The 14702-nt window shown below is 40.9% G+C and overlaps 1 pseudogene; it reads left to right on the plus strand.

Moving 5' to 3' along the window:
- Positions 1-6738, plus strand: part of LOC111955964 (delta-type opioid receptor-like) — a 29156-nt pseudogene extending 22418 nt beyond the window's left edge.
- The last annotated feature ends 7964 nt before the right edge of the window (positions 6739-14702 follow it).

The raw sequence follows: 14702 nt of genomic DNA on the forward strand, positions 1-14702 counted from the left end.
CCTTTATAGTGCACTACTTTTAACCAGAGGCTCCCTTATGTTTTGTGTACTTTTATTTTCTTGTTAATTTTACTGTGTGCTTGTATTGCTTTTGTATTAATCTTGCTTATTTTATTAGGTCAAATTACTTGGAAAAAGTGCATAAAATAAAATGAATTATACATCATTTATCATTGCTTCTTATTAACAGGAACCCCTACGTGAAAGCCAGTTGGCACCTCTGCATTGCGCTGGGCTACATGAACAGTAGTCTCAATCCCGTTCTCTACGCTTTCCTGGACGAGAACTTCAAGAGGTGCTTCCGAGACTTCTGCCTGCCCTGCCGGACCCGCGTGGAACGCAACTCTCTCAACAGGGGTCGGAATGCCAACAGGGAACCTGTGTCAGTCTGCGCTCCGACTGTAGCTGGGAAGGAAAGGAAGCCTGTATGACTAGGCATGGACCAGATCCCTTGTGGTTCTGGTTCTCAATCCAGGAGGGCCCAGCAAGACTTGCAGTCTGAGGTCACCCAGATATCCACAACAGAGTTCTGACAGGATAAACAATGATTTAGTGAGACCCACAGAGTTGTCAGTAAAGAGGGGTCCAAACCACACCATAGGTTTTTGATATTCCTCCCAGTGAGATTTAGGAATGTTCTTTATTGTTGCTCAGAAGGAGACAGATTCAAYGTTTCACCATAAATCGTTTTCCGCTATCCAGAGACAATCTGTGATGGTGCCAGGGCTTTTTGAGTAGCGCATTTCTGGTTTGTAACAAATGGATGTCTGGCTGCAGAGAGAATACACAGGATGTTGTCAAGGACAGTGGTCCAAAGAATGCCACATGGTTTCATCAATTAGTCATCCTTGTTTGTGACTGATGACAAGCTGCACAAATATGGGACTGGGGATGTTTTTAAAATATAGGCAACAGGGTAAGGGAAACCACCAAATGAGTAGAAACAGTGCATTCGGCAACTATTCAGACCCCTTTTCTACATTTTGTTATGTTACTGCCTTATTCTAAAATGTATTCAATTACAGCCTCAAGTCTTCTTGGGTATGACGCTACAAGCTTGGCACATCTGTATTTGGGGAGTTTCTCCCCTTTTCTCTGCAGATCCTCTCAAGCTCTGTCAGGTTGGATGGGGAGTGTCACTGCACAGGTATTTTCGGGTCTTTCCAGAGATGTTTGATTGGGTTTAAGTCCAGGCTTTGGCTGGGCCACTCAAGGACATTCAGAGACTTGTCCCAAAGCCAGTCCTGTGTTGTCTTGGCTGTGTGGTTAGCGTCGTTGTCCTGATGGAAGGTGAACCTTCACCTCAGTCTGAGGTTCTGAGCCCTCTTGAGCAGGTTTTCATCAAGGATCTCTCTATACTTTGCTCCGTTCATGTTTCCCTTGATCCCGACTAGTCTCCCTGTCCCTGCTGCTGAAAAACATCCCGACAGCATGATGTTGCCACCACCGTATTTCACCGTAGGGATGTTGCCAGGTTTACTCGAGACGTGACGCTTGGCATTCAGGCCAAAGAGTTCAATTTTGGTTTCATCAGACCAGAGAATCTTGTTTCTCATGGTCTTAGAGTCTTTAGGTGTCTTTTGGAAACTCCAAGCTGGCTGTCATGTGTCTATTACTGAGGAGTGGCTTCCGTCTGGCCACTACCATAAAGGCCTGATTGGTGGAGTATTGCAGAGATGGTTGTCCTTCTGGAAGGTTCTCCCATCTCCACAGAGGAACTCTGGAGCTCTGTCAGAGTGACCATCGGGCTCTTGTTCACCTCCCTGACCAAGGCCCTTCTCCCCCAATTGTTCAGTTTGGCCGGGCGGCCAGCCAGCTTTAAGAATAGCCTTGATTGTTCCAAACATCTTCCATTTAAGAATGATGGAGGCCACTCTGTTCTTGGGGACCTCCAATGCTGCTGCAAAAAAAATTATACCTTTCCCCAGATCTTTGCCTCAACACAATCCTGTCTTGGAGCTCTACGGACAATTCCTTTGACCTCATGGCTTGGATTTTTCTCTGACATGCACTGTCAACTGTGTGACCTTATACAGACAGGTGTGTGCCTTTCCAAATCATGTCCAATCAACTGAATTTACCACAAGTGGACTCCAATAAAGTTGTAAAAACATCTCAATGATGATCAATGGAAAGGGTCTGAATACAAAGGGTCTGAATATTTATGTAAATAACGTTTTTCTGTTTTAAAATTTTAATACRTTTGCAAAAAATATCAAAAAAACTGTTTTTGCTTTGTCATTATGGGGTATTGTGTGTAGATTGATGAGGATAAAAAAAATATTTTTATACATTTTAGAAAAAGGCTGTAACAAAATGTGGAAAAGTCAAGGGGTCTGAATACTTTCTGAATGTGGACATCTGAAATATGGACTTTTGGCACTGGAGGGAGAAGAGAAAACACCCAACACAGTTCGGTGAAAATGACAGTTACAGCTAATGCACTTGGCAAAGATTCCAAATACTAAGCAGTGGTCGATGTGTATCTCATGTACCAGAAACTGCATCATCCATCTTGAAGTAGTGAAAAGGACAGACTTTAGTTTGGGTACAGTACACTGAGTGTGTGATGTCAATGCTCCTCACAGTAGCCTTGTGCTTTGACAAACTGAGGAAGTGGAGAAGCATGAATGTTCAACCTTGGTTGATCTTCTTTCTATTCCCTGGGAAGCAAGCACCTGTAAACTAACATTGATGAGGAACTTTAAAGATTGCTGAGGCATATTCTAAGCATCACACTTCTCTACTTCCATAGAGTCAAACTACGATCTAATGGGAAAAACAAAACTTTATTTTCCACTTTCCCTTCTACTTCAAAACAAAAGGAAAAACAATTACATTTCACATGCTATGGAAGAAGAAGAAACTACATATTATTTTTGACAGGTTGAATGATGGATGAAAGCATACTTTAGTGCAAAGCACTAGGGCACGAGACACAGAAACAAAATGGGAAAATGGGGCTGATAGCTATGTGATTCTGTAGCCAACATAATTTTTTATACTATATACTGTAAATAAAAACATTGCTTAGAGTTCCTTACTGACTGAAAATACGCTCCGACACCGCCGTTGTTGTCAAAGTGAGATAATGTTAGAACACTCAATATTTTATATTTTATGACATTCGCAACATGGAACATTTCTACATTGAAATCTACCACAGAGCTCTGTACCTGCTTGTGCCCTATAGCTGAGAATCCAGGAGGGTTCAAACTACTGTACCATAGCATTTCCTTTCCAATGACACCTTGGCAGTCGGTTCCAAGCCTACTTTCATGGGTAGGTTTTATCGGTTGGAGCAGAGAGGTGGAAGGGACCACTGAGAGGAATAACTAAATAGTCATAGACCACTGATTGATGTTGGAGGAGAAGACGGAAGACGCTGGAGCTGCATAGTCCAATCTTGATCTAGACTCTTTGTGAATGCATTACTACTCTGATGAATGTGAAAATTGAACAACAACTGCAGAACCCTCACTGTGGACAGCAAAACAACTTTAAACTGGAAGAGTATGGCGGCTTGTGAAACCGAAACCTCTTGAGAATCACTGAGCATTTATATAGCTGAACCAAGTGAGATTTGAATAGGACTCACTATCTGTGTTACTGTGTAATTGGAGAGATTTTTTTTTGTCATCTGTCAAATAAAATCTATGGCAGATTAAACTATGCTTCAATAAGGATGCATTGAAAAGGCATCCTATTCTCTATATAGTGCACTACTTTTGAACACACAGTAGGTCCATTCTGCTCTGGTCAAAAGTACACTCTTAGAAAAAAAGGTGATATCTAAAACCTACAAAGGGTTCTTTGGCTGTCCCCAAAGTAGAACCCTTTAAATAACCATTTTTGGTACCACGTCGAACCCTTTCCATAGAGGGTTCTACATATGGAACCTAAAAGGGTTCTACCTTTTTGGGACAGCCAAAGAACCCTTTTGGAACCCTTTTTTTATAAGAATGTAGTGCACTATAGGGAATAGGGAGCAATTTGGCAATTTGGTATGGAACTGTGCAGTTGGAGAGAAACATTGTGTCATCTGTCTAGATAAATCTATGGCAGATTAGAGAGACTTAACTATGGCATTAAGTCAAGATAAGATTCCTAAAATAGCTGATCGCAGCGCTCAATTAAACTTTGAGGGCATCAATCAATGATAGCCATTAAGTTGAAAATCACCCTTCGTATTTCATAGGCTATAATTTGAGTTTATTATAGGGTATACATTCTCCCGGTAACCTTGCAAAAAATCAATGCTGATGAAATATCCAGCCTGTAAATCCTGCCATAGATTGCATCCCACATGGCACCCTATTCCCTATATAGTGCACTACATGTGACCAAGTGGTGCACTATGCAGGGATTAGGGTACCATTTCAGACGCAGTTATAGTTTTGAATGACCTTGGACACGATGCTATGTCACGAACCACTGTGACAAACCCCAAAATGGTGACGAAAGTTTTGTGAATCATTTTGCCAAATGATACTAGCTAGCACAGACTAAAAAAGAAAATATTATATAATTACTGCTTATGTCGATTTCATTCTTACAGATGTAGGATCTTAATTGTTGCTGTGAATTTTCCTGCACAGTAGGAAATGCAAACTTGTACAGTATTTGAGTTTTGAAAAAGGTTTCCCAAAGTTTGTAATTTCCAATTTGAAATTTCTAACTTAATTTGCCCTAAAGAAAAATGTATCAACTCCTACAAAAATGATCATTAATTATAAACCACATAATCATTTCCCTTTCCTATTGCTGCATGATTATTTTCTTGTTGTAGCCAACTGGCTCAAATTAAGATCCTCCATCTGTAGATTACATATAACTACTATGGTTCGATATTTCTAATGATATGTATCTGTATGTCTATGGACATACTGAAGTCAGAAGGATACAACAGCTGCCAAAACAAAAAATCACTTAACATGACTTTTAAGAACACCTGCTCTTTCCATGACATAGACTGCCCAGGTTAAAGCTATGATCCCTTATTGTTGTCACTTGTTAAACCCACTTCAATCAGTGTAAATGAAGGGGAGGAGACAGGTTAAAGAAGGATTTTTAAGCCTTGAGACAATTGAGACATGTGTGCCATTTAGAAAGTGAATGGGCAAGACATAAGATTTAAGTGCCTTTGAACGGGGTATGGTAGTAGGTGCCAGGCGCATCGGTTTGAGTGTGTCAAGAACTGCAACACTGCTGAGTTTTTCACGCTCAACAGTTTCCCGTGACAAAAATGGGCCAGCATCCCAGTGGAACTCTTTTGACACCTTGTAGAGACAAACTGAGGCTGTTCTGAGGTTAAAAGTTTGCTAACTTTTTCAGTTATAGGTGAAACAAATGGTGTATGTGATTCTGTATGCTTTCTTTATGATAACTTTATGATATTTTCATAGTGATATTTGATCACATAGTCTACTGCTGAGGCTAGCCCTAAATGCTAAAAAAAAAGAAGAAAGAAACTGATTCAGTCGGACTTAAACTGTAAAAATGTAATTATAGACTGAGACTATTTTATTCCTGGTCTGATTTGCAGTATATTTCCTGGCAGTGAGTAAAAATGCTTCAGCACTAAGAACACAGACTACTGAATTATTTACAGCTGAATCAATTTCTGGTTTATGTTCTCTTCGCTTTTGTCAGTATTCCTGAGACCCACCTTATATGTGATTCTAAAATCATGTATTTACGTGGTAGCAACAAAGGAAGATAGTATATTAAAATGTGAACAGCCTACACATCGTTATGTATTACAGATATGATATTGACATGTTGACATGCATTAGCTTTGCAAACAAGCACAAATCTGCCGGGTAGAGATATTTAAGTACTTTTCTACAGTGTAACAATGTTCACACCTGTRAATGAACTGTACATGGCAATATAATGGCCATCTAAGTATGGTTTTAACACCCTTTAATACACAGTGGGACCATAATGGTAAAGAGTACAGTACATCACACTGAAAAAAGCGTGCTAATGTGACAAAATAGAAAATGGCCACTACAACAGAAACTGTTGCTAATAGCCTACTATAGCCTTCTTGCCTCTGAGTGTCTGCTATAGAATAATGGATGTTATTTTGATTAAGGTTAACTCCTGCATAATTTTTCTCGAAACCCGCTGTCAATAGCTGCAGTATTGTACCTTTCCGTACTCTCTTGATGTGAATCACTCTTTGTGTTGAATCTCCTATCTTCTTTGTTCACAATCTATCGTTCATGTTTTTATACTTATATTTTGGTAACACTTTATATAATAGTCAATCTACAGATGTTCAACAAACTATCTGTAGACAATCAGCAGCATTTCAACAGCTTGTCTTTAGCCTACAGATTGACTATCTAATCCAAACAGTGTTTCCTATACTTTTTCTGTCCCTCTGCCGTGCTTTGGATATTGCGGTTAGCTCATTTTGATATGGAACTCCTTTAAAAACTATGAAATATTGGAACATTTCTGTAACATTAATAAAAAAAGATGTATGTTTGCTTGTATTCAATGTATTGCCAGAGACTGTAAGGTATTTGTGCTATTCATACTTGAGTCCATCATGGTTAACCTTGCAGTGGTCATGCAGTAATCCTTGTAATTTATAGTTTAAGATAGATGAGCATCTATTGTAAAATGCATTGATGAACGAACAGCAAGCCAAGATGTTTTACAAGAAGCCTGTCTCGGATTATTGATAAAAACAACACAAATCAATAAAATGAACATGGTAGCAAATTATGTGTCCCCAATTTGTAAAAACCATGGAACGATTTGTAGAGCCAATGGTGTCTCACACCCATTCACATTATATTATGTTTTTTCTTGTGTCCCTCCATTTTATATGATATGTTACGTTGTCCATTTTGTATGCTGTGTTACGTCCTCCATTTTCTATGATATGTTACGAATGGTCTGGTGGCGGAATATAGGTAGTACAGTATCATACGTCTTAGCGGTCGTACAGTATCATACGCCTTGTTGCGTTAGCGTTTGTGGCTAGCATTAGCTAGGTAAGGGGTTAGGGTCAGGGATGTATTATGTCTAGTTTGAGGAACTGTGGATGGATAGCTAAACTATTAGTTGCTGTCCTCACAGTACATTGTAACAGTCAAAAGCCGAAAACAGAAAAACAAAGACAGATAACACTTTATTTGGATAGTCCATCTGTAGATGCTCTACAGACTATCAGTAGCATTTCAACTAACTATCTAGTATCCCTAACCCTAGCTCTAACCCTAACCTTAACCTTTATCCTAACCCTAAACTTAATTAACCCTTACCCTAACCTTAACCCTTACCCTAAACCTTATTCTAAACCTAACCATAACTCTAACTTTAGCAAGCAGTTGCTTATCAACAGATCGTTTGTTGGTAGTATGTTGGTAGCAGAGCAAATGGATAATCTGGACTATCCAAATCAAGTGTGACCCAAAGACCTTCCCTACATAATTCCTTTTGAACCAATAAGTCTATGGAATTCACATAAATGGGCAGTGAAGTCAAAATGATTTTCCTTTATATATATATATATTTCCACACTGTGAGGTTGAAATAACACTCTGAATTTATGAAAAATTGCCTTTTATTGTAAGAGCTTTTTTTTTTTTAACTGTTCAGGTGGGATGGAGTTTGTGGCCCACAGCATGACATCACAACCTGATCTGATTATTCTGAACAATGACCAGTCAAATTTTATTTGCAAATGTATCTTCCTACTTTGAAGGGGTAGGCTAGAGTGTAGACAATCCTGTTCGCCAATCAGAGCTGTGTATGTAAATATATTTGAATTTCAAATCACATCTATTTATAAGATGTCAGCAGATGTCACAAAGTGTTTATACAAAAACCCAGCCTAAAACCCCAAACAGCAAGCAATGTAGATGTAGAAGCACGTTGGCTAGGAAAAACTCCCTAGAAAGGCAGAAACCTAGGCTCTGAGGGGTGGCCAGTCCTCTTCTGGCTGTGCCGGTGGAGATTTAAAAAGTACATGGCCATTAAGGCCAGATTGTTCTTCAAGATGTTCAAATGTTCATAAATGACCAGCAAAGTAAAATATTAATCACAGTGGTTGTAGAGGGTGCAACAGGTCAGCACCTCAGGAGTAAATGTCAGTTGGCTTTCGTAACCAAGCATTCAGAGGTCGAGACAGCAGGTGCGGTAGAGAGAGAGAGAGAGAGACGGAGAGGGAGAGAGAGAGAGGGTCGAAAACAGCAGATCCGAGACAAGGTAGCACGTCCGTTGAACAGGTCAGGTTTCCACAGCCGCAGGCAAAACAGCAGAAACTGGATCAGCAGCACAACCAGGTGGATTGGGGTCAGCAACGAGTTATCAAGCCAGGTAGACCTGAGGCATGGTCCCAGGGCTCAGGTCCTCCGACAGAGAGGGAGAGATGGGAGAATTAGAGGCAGCATACTTAAGTTCACACAGGACACCAAATAAAACAGGAGAATTTGACCAGATAGGACAGATTGAGCCTAGCCCCCCGGCAGATAGACTATTGCAGAATAGATACTGGAGGCTGAGACAGGGAGGGGTCGGGGGACACTGTGGCCCTATCCGACGATATCCCCGGACAGGGCCAACCAGGCAGGATATAACACCACCCACTTTGTCAAAGCACACTCCTACACTACTAGAGGGATATCAAAAGACCACTAACTTACTACCCTGAAACAAGGCAGGGTATAGTCCACGAAGTTCTCCTCCAACGCACGAGTGGGCGCAAAACCATACAAGAAGGTCACGTCGGTGACTCATCCCACTCAAGTCGAGTATAGCTTAAAAAAGCCTGGCACGATGTGACACACCACTCCTAGGGACGGCATTGAAGAACATTAGTAAGCCAGTGACTCAGCCCCGTAATAGGGTCAGAGGCAGAGAATTCCAATGGAGAGAAGGGAGCCGGTCAGGGAGATACAGCAAGGGTGGGTCGTCACTCCAGTGCCTTGCTGTTCACCTTCACACCCCTGGGACTGACTACACTCAATCATAGGACCTACTGAAGAGATGAGTCTTCAGTAAAGACTTCAAGGTTGAGACCGAGTCTGCGTCTCTCACATGGATAGGCAGACCATTCCATAGAAATGGAGCTCTATAGGAGAAATCCCTGCCTCCAGCTGTTTGCTTAAAAATTCTAGGGTCAAGAAGGAGGCCTGCGTCTTGTGACTGTAGCGCACGTGTAGGTATGTATGGCAGAACTAAATCAGAGAGATAAGTAGTAACAAGTCCATGTAATGCTTTGTAGGTTAGCAGTAAACATTTTAAATCAGCCCTAGCCTTCACAGGAAGCCAGTGTAGAGAGGCTAGCACTGGAGTAATATGATCAAATGTTTTGTTTCTAGTCAAGATTTTAGCACTAACTGAAGTTTATTTAGTGCTTTATCGGATAGCCAGAGAGTAGAGCATTGTAGTAGTTTAATCTAGAAGTGACAAAATCATGGATTTATTTTTCTGCATATTTTGGACAAAAATGTTCAGATTTTTGCAATGTTACGAAGATGGTAAAACGCTGCACTTGAAATATTCTTGACATGTTCGTCAAATGAGAGATCAGGATCCGGAGAAACGCCGAGGTCCTTCACATTTTTTTTGAGGCCACTGTACAACCACCAATATTAATTGTCAGATCTAACAGCAGATCTCTTTGTTTCTTGAGACCTAGAACTAGAATCTCTGTTTTGTCCGAGTTTAAAAGTAAAAGATTTTCCGCCATCCAATTTTGGGGCTTCACCATGTTTCATCGAAATGTACAGCTGTGTGTCGTCCACATAGCAGTGAAAGTCAACATTGTATTTCCGAATTACATCACTAAGAGGTAGAATATATAGTGAAAACAATAGTGGTCCTAAAACGGAACCTTGAGGAACACCGGAACGTACAATTGATCTTTCAGAGGACAAACCATCCACAGAGATGAACTGATATCTTTCCAACAGATACGTTCTAAACCAGGCAAGACCAATTAGGGTTTCCAATATCTCAAAAAGAATATGGTGATCGATGGTGTCAAAGGCGGCACTAAGGTCTAGGAGCCCAAGGACAGATGCAGAGCCTTGGTCTGACACCATTATTAAAAGGTAATTTACCACCTTCACGAGTGCAGGCTCAGTACTATGATGTGGTCTAAATCCAGACTGGAGCATTTCTTATACATTATTTGTCTTTAGGAAGACAGTGAGTTGCTGCGTAACAGCTTTTTCAAAGAATTTTGAGAGGAATGGGAGATTCGATATAGGCAGTTAGTTTTGACAATTGTCCGGGTCAAGGTTTGGCTTTTTCATGAGAGGCATTATTTCTGCCACTTTAAGTGAGTTTGGTACAGAACCGGAGGATAGCCATTTATTATGTTCAACATACCAAGCACAGGAAGAAGCTCTTTCAGTAGTTTAGTTGGAGTAGGGTCCAGTAGCCAGCTGGTAGGTTTAGAGGTCATGACTATTTTTGTGAATATGTCGAGAGATAAAGGATTAAAAAACTTGAGTGTCTCCATTGATCTTAGGTCCGGGAAAGTTCTGTGCAGACTCAGGACAACTGAGTTTTGGAGAAATTCACAGATTCACAGTAATTTACTTTCCAATGATTATGATCTTTTCATCGAAGAAGTTCAAGAATTCATTACTGCTGAAGTGAAGGCCATCCTCTCTCTTGTGGAAAGCTGCTTTTAATAACTTCTTAGGGATAGGGGGTAGTATTTGGAAGTTTGGATGAAGGAGATGGCCAAAGTAAACTGACTGTTACTCAGGCCCAGAAGCTAGGATATGCATATAATTGGTAGTATTGGATAGAAAACACTCTAAAGTTTCCAAAACTGTTTAAATTATGTCGGTGAGTATAACAGAACTGATATAGTAGGCAAAAACCAGAGGAGAATCCATCCAGAATTTGTTTTTTTTTGGAGGTTACACCATTTAAAATGCCTGTCTATGGGGAAATCAATGGAAATCCTCCCAGATTGCAGTTCCTTGGGCTTCCAGTAGATGTCGACAGTCTTTAGAAAGAGTTTTAGGCTTGTTTTTTGAAAAATAAGCAAGAACATGTAGTTTTTCTAAGTGGCTCCCATTTTGGCTGTAGTGTTATGACGCGCGTGGATGAGAGCGTGCACTTCGTTATTTATCTCCGGTAATGAACATACTATTCTCCGTCTTAAATTGTATAGTTTATTTACATATTAGGGTACCTCAGGATTGATTAGAAACGTTGTTTGACATGTTTGGATGAAGTTTATTGGTAACGTTTGGGATTCATTTTGTATGCATTTTGAACGAGGGAAACCGGTGGATTATTGAATGAAGCACGCCAACAAAACTGACTTTTTTGAGATATAAAGAAGGACTTTATCGAACAAAATGACCATTTGTGATGTAGCGGGGACCCTTTGGATTGCAAACAGAGGAAGATCTTCTAAGGTAAGTGATTTATTTTATCGTTATTTCTGACTTTCGTGACGCCTCTGCTTGGTTGGAAAAAGGTTTGTGGCGCGCTCCGGTGAGGGCCCGCACTTGGTTATTTATCTCCGGTAATGATCATATTATTCCCCGTCTTAAATTGTATAGTTTATTTACATATTAGGGTACCTGAGGATTGCTTAAAAAGGTTGTTTGACATGTTTGGACGAAGTTTATTGGTAACGTTTGTGATTCATTTTGTATGCATTTTGTATGCATTTTGAACGTGGGGAAACAGGTGGATTATTGAATGAAGCGCACCAACTAAACTGACTTTTGTGGGATATAAAGAAGGACTTTATTAAACAAAACAACAATTTGTGATATAGCTGGGACCATTGGGATTGCAAACAGAGGAAGATCTTCAAATGTAAGTGATTTATTTTATCGCTATTTCTGACTTTCGTGATGCCTCTGCTTGGTTGGAAAATGTTTTTAATGCTTTTTGTACGTGGGGTGATCCTCAGATATTCGCATGGTATGCTTTCGAAGTAAAGCTTTTTTTGAAATCTGACAATGCGGCTGGATTAACAAGAAGTTAAGCTTTTAACCGATGTATAACACTTGTATTATCATGAATGTTTAATATTACAAATTCTGTATTTTGAATTTCGCGCCCTGCATTTTCACCGGATGTTGTCGAGGCCGGGCGCTAGCGGTACGCCTTTTCCAAAGAGGCGAAGTTTGCTTTGCGACCGTATCAAAACTACATTTTAGATTGTTTTTATTCTCCTCAATTAGGTTTTGAAAGTTGGCTGATCGAGTAGCAGTGAGGGCTCTTCAATATTGCACTGTAGTGTCTTTCCAAGATAGTCGGAAAACGTAGTTTGGTGGAGCACCATTTCCGTTCCAATTTTCTGTAAGCTTGCTTCAGGGTTAAATTTAGATCCTCGGTTCTCAATACAGGGGGTGCTGTTTCCACTTTGGAAAATATCGTCTCCAAATTAAACTGCCTCATACTCAATTCTTGCTCGTACAATATGCATATTGAGATAAATGGCGAGCTCTAATCCTACGGCAGAATTGACTTAATTAGATTTGATTTGGAGCAACAGTTGTTGGTGGTTGACGAAATATGGAGCGGAGAGACCAATAGGCTGGCCATACTAGAGCATACTAGGTTCGCACGTGAGTGCGTGATAGTATATCACATTGAGCGGACTGCTTGGAAGATGACGAAAACGAAATGATGGGCACACCCTCCACGTGAACGACTGCTATCATCACCCACATTTGCTGAAGTAGAGGTGTTCGCGCACGAGCGTATTTTGTTATCTCACGACAGAGATCCGCTACCGCTCACTACAGCGGAGCACGCGCTGGAAGTTCCAAAAGGATTGTAACGGATCAGTCCGCTTTACCAGGGTATGTTTTGGCAGCATGAGTGAGGGCATGCTTAATTGTTGCGAAATAGGATAAGCCTCCAATTCTAGATCCTTAAATTATTGGAATGGAGATTGCTTAATACTGAGTCAGGAAGGAAGCATGTTTGACAGTCTACCACAACCTAGGAATTCGCTCAGTATCACGAGAGGCTATAGTCAGACACCCGTCAGGAGTAGCCCTGATGACATAGATGACCGGTGTGGGCGGGTGCAGGCGGACAAGATCGCATCTTGTGTATCCTCCACTGAAACCATGAGTCATTTGCAAATGGTAATGTTTTTTCTAACCGTTGCGAGTTGGAAAGAGCAGTTGGAGCCCACCTGAGAAGGAGTGTTTGTAAGCGAGCATAATAGAGCTCGTAAGGTACGGTATCAGTAAGACACAGTGTCCAAAGAAGGCGCGCTTATGCAAAAGTATTACCAGAATGTGTCGCTTCCACATAGCAGGACGGTATCAGAGAATCAACCAACATCATCACAAGAGCGAAGCATTCAACTCCGACTGTAACTACAGAGAAAGAGTCGGCCCGAAGAAAATTGACCGACCCCTGTGCACCGCACCCACTGAGATGACTGCAGATGCTCCGAGCAACAGCCAGACCCTCATATAAGTCTGGACACGACAGAACTCGTCTGTAAGGAGTAGCTTGAGACTGACCAGCACGAGACTAGTCATTTTAGAGATAACCAAGGACTGTTTTGATCTGTTCTCTCCCCAATCAAGTAATCCTGGTGTCAATTGACATCCGACGTCGAAAGCCACGCTTTTTGCCAGGCGAGCAGTAACAGATCCTGGTAAGCCATCCTGTCACTAGTACTTAAGTCCTCTTGTCATGCATTCGACGCTGTTAGATAGGATTATCGTTTTGAGGTACTCCCTTCGGAGCGGTGAGCGTCGTGAGGTGCCCACCCAATGACATCAGCTCACGTGTAAAACCACAGAAAGCTCTTGCAACACACACAAGCAGAAGAAGTACGCCGGTCGGTTTATGCTATGTCTAGTCAAAACATGGCAGCTTCTGTCCGGCGCATCTTGGAAGGGCACCTAAGTTTAGATTATTATCGATTAGTTGACCAAAATACAGGTTGGACAGCTATGAAAGATGCTTGGTTATTAATGCACACGCTGATTTAGATTTTAATTAACCTTACTTTGACATACAGTGTGCGTTACAGCCAGACTAGTGCCGTGCCGCAATATTGGCCGAAAATGCGTTTACATTTTTCCACATAAATACGGAATAAAATCATAAATAGTTCTTACTTTGGACGAGCTCCATCAGAATCTTGGGCAAGGTGTCCTTTTGCCAAAAGATCGTTGCTTTGTTGTAAAACGTCCATTCAACGTCGGAACTAGCAGCTAATAGTAGCTACTGGCACACATGTCCAAATCCTCAAAACGCAATACTACGAAAATTCCGAAAATCAATATAATAACTCGCATAAACTGATATAAATCGGTTTAAATAACTTCGTTATGATGTTTCTAACACCTATTTCGAATTAAATCACAGACGGATATATCTTAGCCGATAACAAGAGCTATTCAACATGCCATTCTGATGTCCCTTTGCGCTTTGGCGCGCGACGAAAGAGACATGTCACTCATTGCCTTTTATAAACTCTGAGAAATACGTAGAGATTCCATTCACTTCTCATTGGTTACTGACATCAGGGGAGGCGGGTGCAGTTCATTTCGATCCATAGGGCCAACACAGAGTTTTAAACTGATCCGAGATCAGAGCCTAGTTTTCAGACCTTGCATGTCCTGTCATGATTTTCGCTGTAGAAAGAGTTCTGGTTCACCCACAGACATAATTCAAAGGTTTTAGAAACTAGAGGATTGTCTTTTCTATCCAATAGTAATAAT

This window comes from Salvelinus sp. IW2-2015, linkage group LG31, assembly GCF_002910315.2.
Source record: "Salvelinus sp. IW2-2015 linkage group LG31, ASM291031v2, whole genome shotgun sequence".
In the NCBI taxonomy this organism is placed as follows: domain Eukaryota; kingdom Metazoa; phylum Chordata; class Actinopteri; order Salmoniformes; family Salmonidae; genus Salvelinus; species Salvelinus sp. IW2-2015.